This window comes from Varanus komodoensis, unplaced genomic scaffold (genome assembly GCF_004798865.1).
Source record: "Varanus komodoensis strain SLA01 unplaced genomic scaffold, ASM479886v1 scaffold119, whole genome shotgun sequence".
NCBI lineage: Eukaryota > Metazoa > Chordata > Lepidosauria > Squamata > Varanidae > Varanus > Varanus komodoensis.
Window position 1 is genome coordinate 119,243 of NW_025335344.1, and position 11,419 is coordinate 130,661.

The 11,419-nt window shown below is 42.4% G+C and overlaps 1 long non-coding RNA gene across 1 annotated transcript in view; it reads right to left on the bottom strand.

The window, feature by feature from the left end:
• Window positions 1-757: 757 nt before the first annotated feature.
• Window positions 758-11,419, bottom strand: part of LOC123018920 — a 16,538-nt gene continuing 5,876 nt past the window's right edge. Inside the window, exons 2-4 of the long non-coding RNA XR_006413830.1 lie at window positions 10,418-10,419; window positions 1,611-1,701; window positions 758-826 (exon numbers count right to left, since the gene is read on the bottom strand). This is a non-coding gene — a long non-coding RNA (uncharacterized LOC123018920). The remainder of the gene's footprint in view (window positions 827-1,610; window positions 1,702-10,417; window positions 10,420-11,419) is intronic.

The window sequence follows — 11,419 nt, forward strand, 5'->3', positions numbered from 1 at the left end:
ACTCTCTCTTGCTGCCTGTATTGCTGTCCATTTATGTATCTCTCTAATTGCCTGTTGAATCTTCAGTGTTCTTCTTTACTCCCACTAATTTTTTAAATGATACGTTCCCGGTTTTTTTAATGATCAGTTAATGAAAACAAAGTACATAAAAGACGGAATATTCACTAAAACGCAATCCCACATCATGGTCTCCACACATACTCTCAAAATGCTCCCTGGGCTTTTAGTACACAAGGAACCACTTGTTGTGAGCTGCCCCGAGGCTTTGTTGTGATGGGGGTGGCATAAACATGTTTTAAATAAATAAATAAGTGTGGGCGAGAGACCAAGTTCCAACACGGATCCTCACGCAGAGAAAAGATGTCATGCATTTCCCAATGCCAGCTGAGATGGAGTGAAGTCCCACAGAAGTCTGTGCTCAGACCCTGAGGTGTTTCCACAAAAGTCAAAAGAACCCAGATCTCTGCTGCAGCTGCGACTACTCCAGCCCCATTGCTCTTCCTCTTTGCAGGTTCTTGATGGGCTGCTCCTCTGCACAGATTCACTGTGTCACTTGCGGCACAGAAATAGACTGTGGAGTCCCGCAGCTGGATGGCAGATTTCTCCAGATGGTAGGTCTTCTTCTGTGAATCATGCTTGGCATTGAAACCTTCCACTTCCCCTGTACTGGACCAACTCAAAAGAAGCTTTGGAGGATGACCAGGATGCTGAGTGTACCAAAACACATAGGCTGCTGATTGATAGGTACAGTTCAGGCGTACAGGATCCCCTTCACTCACAGTCACGGTACCTTTAGTTTGGTCAACCGACTGTCCAGCGCTTGCTTCTGCACAGAAGATAATGGAAGGAGAGAGGAGGTTAGATGGACTAGTAGGAGAGCAGGGGAATGGATGGACACCCCCAAAATGGGTCCCTTTACTCTGAGCTTCTTATCGATCATTTCAGAAATATCTCCTGCTACTTTTCCTCTTCCCTAAATGCTTACTTTATCCCTGCCTTGTTGCAGTGCATCATGAGGAGCATTTTCCCACACGTCCCTAAAGGATCATTTGAAAATATGATTAGATATGGATGGAGATGGAGATGAAGGGGAGGGGGATGGATTTTCTTCTGCACATGTAACGCAAATGAAACTATATATGTATATCATGACTTGACCAGAAAAAGGTCCATTACTGCCTCCAGCCCTCAGTCAACACCACTCAGATCTAGCTTGTAGGGTCTATTTCATTCTTTTTCTGAATTTTTGAGATCCCCAACGAGGACATGGTGCAAAAGAGTTCCATAGGGAATAAATGAATTCTGAGTCAGAGGAAGTATTTCTGATTGAATGGAGCTCACTATCCCAACGCCTCCCCACCCCCAGATCCATTCCTGGGTATCTCAAGCTTGCAGCAAGATATTCCAGAAGGGGTCAAGCATAGCTCTTCTACCAAGACAGGTAAATAACTGTGAGCCAGAAATCCTTGCAGATCTCCTTCCAGTCACCGCATGGTCTCCAAGAAGATATCACTCTACCACCTTCTAGCCCAGATTCAGAAAATCTCAAGGCTTCCTGAAGTAAGAGGAAGAGAAAGACAACCGTGAATACAGTGGATGGAATTACTTACTCAGAAGTTCCATGAGGAACGCAGCCCAGACCAAAAGATGGCACATCTCCCTGGATTGAGCTACCAAGAACCAACCAAGGACTTGGAAGGACTTTGGATCAGTTCTTATCAGCCCCTGCAGTTTGTACTGTATACTCCTGTGTAGGAGAAGTTTTAGTGAAGTTCAGCTGATGCCTTCTTCCACTTAGTAAGTAATTTCTTAAAAGCAAGCATAGGTAGAAGAAGAGTAAACCACAAGATGTGGTTAGTTATCCAGAGGCCAATGTGTGATCTACACAACTTAAAGCTTTCCAAGTTTTACATTACAGGGTATTTATAGAATAAGCTCAGCATCACCACCTTGTGCCTGAAAAATGTATGACAAGCCCAGTTACAGAGAAAAGAGCTTTGGGCTCAGAAAACAAAAAGACTCCAAGTTTTTATTTATTTATATATTTAGCAGTTACCTTTCAGCCCAGATAGAACTCCCTTTCCATTTAAAATTAAACGGGTCTTATAACTAATTCACTTCTTACCTGATCTGTTCTCCATATATCTAGAAAACAGATGCCTACTTTTGGATTTTTAATCTATATTTACATTTTTTCTGGCTATATTCCTCAGTCTTCTATTTTTAATTAATTTATTTATTTAAAATGTTTATATGTTGCATATTCTATCCATGGCCTCTCTAGGCATCCCTATGAAATAATTCTTTTGGCTGTTTGTGAGAATTTCTGTGAACAGTGGCATTATGAATAATTGGAATTAGATCCATGGGTGGCATATTGGTTACCTGGTTACCTGAAGGAGCGCTTGCATCCATATATGCCCAGCCGCCCCTTGAGATCGGCGGGGGAGGCCCTTCTCCGGGAACCCTCCATGAAAGAAATTAGGAGGGTGGGTACTTGGAGGAGGGCTTTCTCTGCGGTGGCGCCTAAGTTATGGAACGCGCTCCCCAGAGAGGTCTGCCTGGCGCCGTCGTTATTTGTTTTTCGGGGCCAGGCGAAGACCTTTTTATTCAAGCGGCATTTTAACTGTTAACATTATTGGTTTTATCTGGCCAGGATGGCTTATTTTATACTGTATTGTGGTATTTTAATTTAATATTTATATTTTTAATTTATATTATAATTATTGTGAGCCGCCCCATTCGCCGAAGCCTCGGGGCGGCATAAAAATGTTTCAATAAATAAATAAATAAATAAATATCCCAGCATTTTGTGGATGTATCTTTGGTCACTCATCAGATAGACGTTGTCCCAAGGAAAGGATCCTGTGCTTGCACAACATTCGGAATCTAGGTGCATTAAGATCCATTTGTGCATTGAATACTGATTGATGGAAAGGACTAGCCCCTTGATATCTTAAGATCACAAAGCACTCAGCATGGATGCCTCAGATGGTGTTGTGGGTTTTACTTTCAAGAGAGAATATGAGACTCAGTTTAATCAAGAATACTCAAGTGGAGAAAATGGGGGAGGGGGTGTATGTTTGGTTTGGAGAGGACATAAATCTGAGTAACCCAATCCCATGTCAGTTGATATTGAATCAAGTCCCACAGAAATCTGTGATCATACAGTAGGTATATACACACATAGCCATGTATATACATGGTCTCTCCCCAACCTTCCCCTCTCCAGCAGTCTTAGATGAAACCTTAAAGTGCAATGCTTTATTTTAGCTCTGTAGGTTACAAACAGTATAAATAAAAGGTATGCTCTCTTTGAGATGTGGGAGAAACCTCTGCCCATGTGAAGAGTAGAATCCAAAGAGAAACATCCCCCCTTCCCTCCCTTTTGGAAAGATCTTGACTCCACTCTCAGTGGGTTTCTGCTGCATGAAGACCAGATAGAAGGAACACTGGACACTTGACTTGTCTTCTCCTTACGTGGTCAAGGATGTCCCTTCACAATCTCCTCAGTCCTGAAATGTCTCCTCCATTCCCAAGGTGGCCTGGTTCTCATGCTCCATCTGAATGCCTTCACTTGGTACTCTTGAAAGCACAATGTCATTTGCCCTTCTGCCACCTCCTCTGAATCCAAAGAATCCATCTGGAGAGTAACTCGAGACGTCTGGGCCCGTTTCACTACATTACACATAAGACTGCAACCATTTAGGGCCCTGCAGATGAAACCTCTTCACTGCATGTTCCTCTTGCCAGTTTTTGACGGGCTGCTCTTCTATACAGCCTCACTGTGTCCTCCACAGCACAGAAATAGACAGCGGAGTCCTTCAACTGGCTGGTAGATTTCTCCAGGTGGTAGGTCTTCTTCCTTGAATCATGGCTGGCCTGGAAGCCTCGACGACTCCCCTCTTCTTCTACATGCTCCCTCAAAAAGATCCTGGGAGCTTGACCGGGTTGCTGAATGTACAAATAAGTAGACACCGAGCTCAAATATTGATAACTGCACTTGAGAGAGATGCTGTCTCCTTGGGTCACAATCTCAACGCTGTCCTTTTGCTCAACTGACTGTCCGGTGCTCATTTCTGTACAAAGATAATAACAGAAGGGATAGTGTTAGATGGCAGCTCTGAAATCTCCCCTTGGCATTTAGATTCTGAAAAACCATTTCAGAGTTCAAGAACTGCTTCTTCTCCCATTCTCCAAATGTTTATTTCATCTTTGCCTTGTTGCATCCAACCTTCTAAGGACAAAGCCTGCCTCATCTCCCATGACACTGAAAGTATGTAAAAGCAAAGCGTCTACATGTATTACATTTCTATCCCACCTTTCTTCCATCCTGGAACTCCAAGTGGCTACTTGCAGTTCCAGGTGGTCCCTCCTCCAAGCATTGACCAGGCCTTCAGCATGGTGGTTACCTTCAGATTGTCCCCCAAAGTATTTAATTATTTCATTAGGTAAGTTGCATTGATTCTTCTTCAGCAAGGGTGAGACCAATATAAAACTTCCCTTGGTTATATTGTACTTTCAACATTAAAAGATCCATTCATAATCTCTCTATCCCTAGAAACAACACCATTCTTTTCAACCTCATGGAATAAGCTTGGTTGTGGTACTTGGTGAAAAGTCATGCAGAAAAGTCCTGGTGAAAAGTCATGCAGTTAGATTGAATGAGTTCCAAGTATTTTGAATAGCATGGAGCCCAAAGTCATTCCATGTGAGTTCTTTTATGGGAACCTCAAGTTTTCATCATTTCAGGAATACAAATTTGGAGTGCTGGAAGTAATTTTGTTTTTGACATTAATAAAGATAAAGATAAAGAGATCAGAGTCAGAAATCCTTGCAGATGTTCTGCAAATCACCAAGATATCTTGCAGGAGATCTCAGCTTACTACCTTCTGTCTGCGATTTAGACATTCTTCCATCTCCAAGGCTACATGAAGCAAAAATAAATAAATAAATAAAGACCACCAAGCAATGTATCACTTACTCAGGACTGACATGATAAACACAGCAGGCCCCAAAGAAGAGGCATTTTCATGGACCGAAGAAGCGAATTCCACCAAGGATTTGGAAGGACTTCAATATTGTTCTTTTCAGCTTCTGCATTCCATGCAGCGACTCCTACATGATATAATATGATGAAATGCTGCAGACTTCTTCCAGTTGGTGAATCATTTTTGAAAAAAAAACAGCCCAAGTTTAAGAAGAGCAAACCACAAATGTGGTTACAGGGCAGGATGCCAAAGTACCATATTGGTAAAATGTTTTTAATCTTAAGCATGACATAGTATGTGTAGAACTTGTTCCACATTGTATCTCTGAAAACCACCTACAAGCAAGAACTTGCAATAAAAATATAGGACCCCGAGTTTTTAAATCGTTATTGTTATTGGATTCATACATTAACGAAACACTTTTTATGCAAGTCAGACATTCTGTTAAGTTTTGGTTTTCCTGGTTGCACTCCAGTTTTTCTGACTTTAGCCACACACTTCAAGGAGACTTCCCCATTTACTTGCAAGGAGAAAGGTGGCATCATTTAGATATCTTTTGCTTATTTTGTAGATTTTTGCTTTGCCTGCCTGTGTGTTTTATTACACAACCAAAAGTGGCACTGAGGTACACCACAAGTGCAGAATTCCATGAGCTTTCAGTTCAGTCTCTGCAAATTTAAAATTACCTCATCACCCCATGCTGAAAAAGCCGGAAAGGGGGCTCCAAAATGTGGAGAGGGCCCAGGAGGAGATCATGAGGATGATGGGCTGATTTTGTACACAACAAATGCCCATGTGGTATGTTTCTGTTGTAACCCCCCTCGCAATCGAACATGCAGCTAGGGCATGGCTCGTCACAGGTAAGAAGCATGATCAGAGTGTCCTGTTCGCGTAAGAACAAGAGCCCCAACGAATGTGCAGCTACGCAAGGCTGACCACAAAGCAGCCTTTGTTGCTACGCTCCAGCGTAACGTCACGCCCTGTACCCTCGCTTGCTTGCTTTAGCATAAAAAAATGTGTGCGAATGTAGCTCAGTGGGTTTCCCCTATTGTTCGCTGTTATTCAAGCACCTGCATAGCCGTCCGTGTAAATGAGTATAAAAATCCTGCCTTCGATCTGCTCAGCACCACACTCTCACGAGTGCATGGTCCCTGCCGGCAGGTAAATAAATCTCTCGGTAATTCCAACCAGTCTCTGGTCTCGTCTGTAAAACCGCCCCACAACAGTTTCCCCTGAAGAAAAGGATAAAAACCCTTCAACAAGTTGGGTCAGGCAATAAGCACAAAAGCATTCTTGCAAAAAAAAGCATTTGATCAGAAGGAAGGGATGGAGGGTCTTCCTCGGAGGGCCTTCAGATTTGATTGTGATGTCTTCACGTCAGGAATGTAATATGCTTAGGCCATGGAGCTGGGGCATGTGTGAAAATCACACTGAGAATATATGGGTTTGGCTAAAACATTTTGGGATCTGGTGTCTCTTTATTCCATTGGGATGGAGGTTCTCTGGTGTGAACTTGATCTCAGATCCAATGCGATCAATCTTCCAGAACGGTTTCCCCTCCCTGTACCCATCCAGGTTGCTGAGGAATCTTCTGTATCAGGTGGGGTGGTGGGAAGACACAAAGGATCTCAGGATAGAAGGAAAACAAGTGCTTTCCAATATCACATTTGATATTGTTCATATTTATATGTGAGTTATATTTATATACATATATAAATATATATTATATATTTAAAATAAATTATAAATATATTGTATAAATATATTTAAATTATAATTTAGATATATTTCAATTATAAATATATATAAATATATTCATATCAAATATTTATATTTGATATTGTTTATATTTTATGATTTTAATATATTTTGAACTACTATATTTACTCCTATCATGAGACTGTTGTATTTTTCAGACTCTTTTATTGTACTACTGGTTTTTAATGTAATGTACACCACCCAGGAAACCCTAAATTGGGCTATAGTTTGAAGTATATGAATTTAAAAAGGAATAAAATAAATAAATAACCACTACAAAGCAAGCAGAAGTCCATGTTGGACTTAGCCCTATAAGGGCAGATCTTAGTTATAGTTAAAAAGAAAAACGTCTTACAGATGTCTTCATGTCCAAACTTTGTTGCGATTGTAGGACTTGCTTCTGTCTACCTAGGCTGTATAGCATCTCATGCCCGAATTTTTGTAAGCAAATTACATTCGGAATATAAGGGAATAAGGGAATGGATGAGGGCCAATAAACTGAAACTCAACCCAGGCAAGACGGAGGTCCTGTTGGTTGGCGGATCGGGTTTCGGAGAGGGTGGATTTGACCTGGTCCTGAATGGTGCAACACTCCCTCTTAGGGACAAGGTCCGCAGCTTAGGAGTACTCCTCGACCCGGAGCTTTCTTTGAAAGCTCAGGTGACAGCGGTGGCGAGGAGCGCCTTCCTTCAGCTTCGGCTGATTAATCAGCTGCGCCCCTACCTGGAGTACGACTCCCTGGCGACAGTGACACACGCGCTGGTGACTTCCCGCCTAGACTTCTGTAACGCGCTTTACGTGGGGCTTCCCCTGAAGACAGTCCGAACACTTCAATTGGTGCAAAATTGGTGCAACAGTCCGAACACTTCAATTGGTGCAAAATAGAGCTGCCAGGTTGCTGACGGGGACGGGGCGTTATGCTCACATGACTCCAGTCCTCCGTCAGCTTCACTGGCTTCCCATTGAAGCCCGGGCCCAATTCAAGGTGTTGATTATGACCTACAAAGCCCTAAACGGCTTGGGTCCTGGCTACCTGAACGAGCGCTTACGTCCGTATATGCCCGACCACCCCTTGAGATCTGAGGGAGAGTCCCTTCTCCGGGAACCCTCCATGAAAGAAATTAGGAGAGTAAGTACCCGGAGGAGGGCTTTCTCTGCGGTGGTGCCCAACCTATGGAATTCACTCCCCAGAGAGGTCCGCCTGGCACCGTCGTTACTGGTTTTTCGGCACCAGGTAAAGACCTTTTTATTTAAACATCATTTCAATTGTTAAGACATATGATCTGGCCAGGGCAACTTCTTCTTCCTTCTCTTTCTCCTCCTATATTTTTATTTTATACTGATAGTTTTAATTTTATATTTGTAAATCAATGTATTTTTTGTATTTTTGTATTTAATGGTAATTTATTATGTACTATTGTATTTCAATGTATTTTATCGTGTTGTAAGCCGCTCCGAGGTTTCGGCAAGGGGCGGCATAGAAATGTTTAATAATAATAATAATAATAATAATAATAATAATAATAATAATAATAATAATATTTATGTCTGCAGCTGTGTGAGCAAATTTGATTTGGATGGAATACCCCAAAAATATTCTGGCAAGACTTTAAGGCAATATTGTCCTCCCCTATCTTTTCATATGCTGAACTTTTTCTGCAAAAACCAGAATCCACAACTGGCATTCCCTTGCTTTTTCTCTTTTTCTCAGGAAAAAAATGTGTTGGAGTCACATTAGGAAAACCCCTGTTGGAATTTTTGCAAGCCAGTGCAGGTTCGAAGGACCAGCTGGAGATCTCGCTGGATTTCTTCCGGCATTTCCGATGCCACATTTTGAAAGACCAGAGCTGAGACTGAGTCACTGTGTGACTCAGAGCACAGAAATACACAGCCTCGTCCTGGAGAGAGACTCCTTCAATCGTCAGAGGGGCAGTATTGTTTCCAGCAAAGAAAACAGCGGAAAACTTTCCTTCAGAAAACTGATTCTTCTGGGAAGCATCTTCGTAGGCACGCAAGATCAGCTGGGGCTCTGTTTTTGAGGACTGACGATACCAGAAAATGTACGGAGTGGCACCTAGAGTGTTTGTGAACCTACAGGACAAGATAACCGTCTCTCCCTCCTGTCTTTTCTGCACCCCTGGTGACTGGAACACTGAATCAGTCTGAGAAACTCCTGCAAACAAAGATTTAAAAAAAGAATAAGAAGCCCATCTTTCTTTCTTTGACCCAGTCCTCTTTCTCCCCTTTCATGCATGAAACACACCACTCAAGCATCACTGTGAGTCAGAGCACAGAAATAGACTCCTTCGTCTGAAAAAGAAACTTTCTCGATCTTCAGATCTGCTGTCTTGTTTTCAAAGATCAACTCTCCTGTGTGTTTTCCTGAAGACTTTTTCTGATATCTATTTAGCGTTAGTAGAAGCTCCAGAGGTTTATTGGGAATTTGATGATACCAAAACACATAAGGGTTACTATCCGTTGTGCTGTAGCTGCATGATAAATCTGCATCTTTTCCTTCTAGGAAGTGTAGCTGGGAATCTGACTGTGAAACGGAGTCACTTAAGCCGAAATCTGTGAAGATGGGGGAAATCATTTGTCTTGTCCTGTACACCTGTTGTAAATCCATCTTTGCTTCCAACTGTGTCTTTCTTTCTCTGCTTATCTATCTATGCACTTGACCTTCTGAGGCTTTTTCAAAAGAAAATCGGCACTGATTTTCCCCACCCTGCTGAAGAATATAAATTCCCATCTTGTGAAAGAGAAGATGAGCCAAACAACTCTCCTTGAATCCTGCCCGCCTCGCTTCACTCCCCATTTTTAAAAGAGAATATGCTTTGGTATGCCTCATCCATGATCCAAAGAGCTGTTCAGACAACCTCCCCCAAACTGAGTCCCTCTGAACATTTTGGACTACAGATCCCATAAACACTCCCAGCATGACCCAAAACTTTTTGAAGGGCCCACTTTGCGGGAAGCTGCCTGGGTCAAGGCATTCATTAAGGTTTGCCCATTTGGCTTCCAGATGCAACTTCAAGGCAGCCCCATAACTGGACCTGCAGAAGCCATGTGGGGAATGGAGGGCTGCTCCTAAAGACCCCATAGACCCAGGACGAATCTGAATCCCACTTACAGCTCTTTGGATCATCTATTTAGATGCATTTAACACTGTCGAAGCTGATGGATCATTTAATAAATGCTCACATGGTACCTCAGGATAACCTTACCTGATTTCAAGAGAAGATAGAATGTTCCCAGAACAAAGATGCAGTGGTGATTTTTGTGAGGGGAATTCATCCTTGTGTCTTGAGAATGCTTGGAAGGAAGCAGCAATGAGAGATGTTTTCCTTCTGCTCAGGAAGATTGCAAATGAGACAGCTCTTCAAGGATGCGCATTTACTGCCTAGAATTACAGCTCTTGAATAGGAGTATCTTGACAAGGAACTTGTGAAGGTCTTGTTCGCTCCCTAGTGGCCAATGATGTAAATGAAAGAAAACAGTGCAGTAGGGTATGGATTTTCAGTTTGGATTTCCAAGACTCCGTCCTCACGTGATCCCTTTGCATGCAGACAAAAAATGGCCTTCTGCCACAACTGTCAAAGGACACCATATTCTCATTGTCATGTTGCATTTATATCCCACCATTCTTCCTCTTCTGAGGAAGCCAAAACAGCTTACAAGGTTGTTCTGCTCTCCATTTTTAAACTCACAACAATTCCGCAAGGTAGGTTAGGCTAACAGGCAGTGACTGGCCCAAAATCATCCAGTGGATTTCAGGGCTGAGGGGGAATTAGAACCCGGATCTCCTGAGTCTGGCACCCTAAGCCACTAAGCTACATAGGAAACAGCCTGTTTTATCAGAGTTGCTTGAAGAGGTTTGAGGGAGCAAAGCAAATTGAACAATTTGAATTTTGAATCTTTTCCACACCAGGCAAAGATGTTTTTATTCACCAGACATTTCAAGAATTGTAGAATTAATATTTTACATTCTTAAGGAATTTTAATGATTTTTTAAATCATTGCTGTACAATTTAATTGACATGTAGTTAATCTGTTAGAGTATGTTGCATTTTCCCTTTCATGGATCATTGCCTTGTCATGGTGAAGGGACTTGCGTAGCTCAATGAAGCTACGAGCTGTGCCGTGCAGGGCCACCCAAGACGGACAGGTCATAGCAGGGAGCTCTGACAAAACCTGATCCACTGGAGAAGGAAATGGCAACCCACTCCAGTATCCTTGCCATGAAAACCCCATGGACAGTACCAAAAGGCAAAAAGATATGAAGCCGGAAAATGGGCCCCTCAGGTCGAAAGGTGTCCAATGTGCTACTGGGAAAGAGCAGAGGGCTAGTACTAGTAGTGCCAGAAAGAATGAAGTGACTGGGTCAAAGCCGAAAGGACACTCAGTTGCAGATGTATCTGGTGGTGAAAAATCTATACTCCATAGGAACCTGGAATGTAAGATCCATGAATCAAGGCAAGCTGGATGTGGTCAAACAAGAGATGACAAGACTGAACATCGACATCTTAGGAATCAGTGAATTAAAATGGACAGGAATGGGTGCATTTAATTCAGATGACCATCAGGTATACTACTGCGGGCAAGAATCCCTCAGAAGAAATGAAATAGCCTTCATAGTCAATAAAAGAGTAGGAGAAGCAGTACTGGGATAC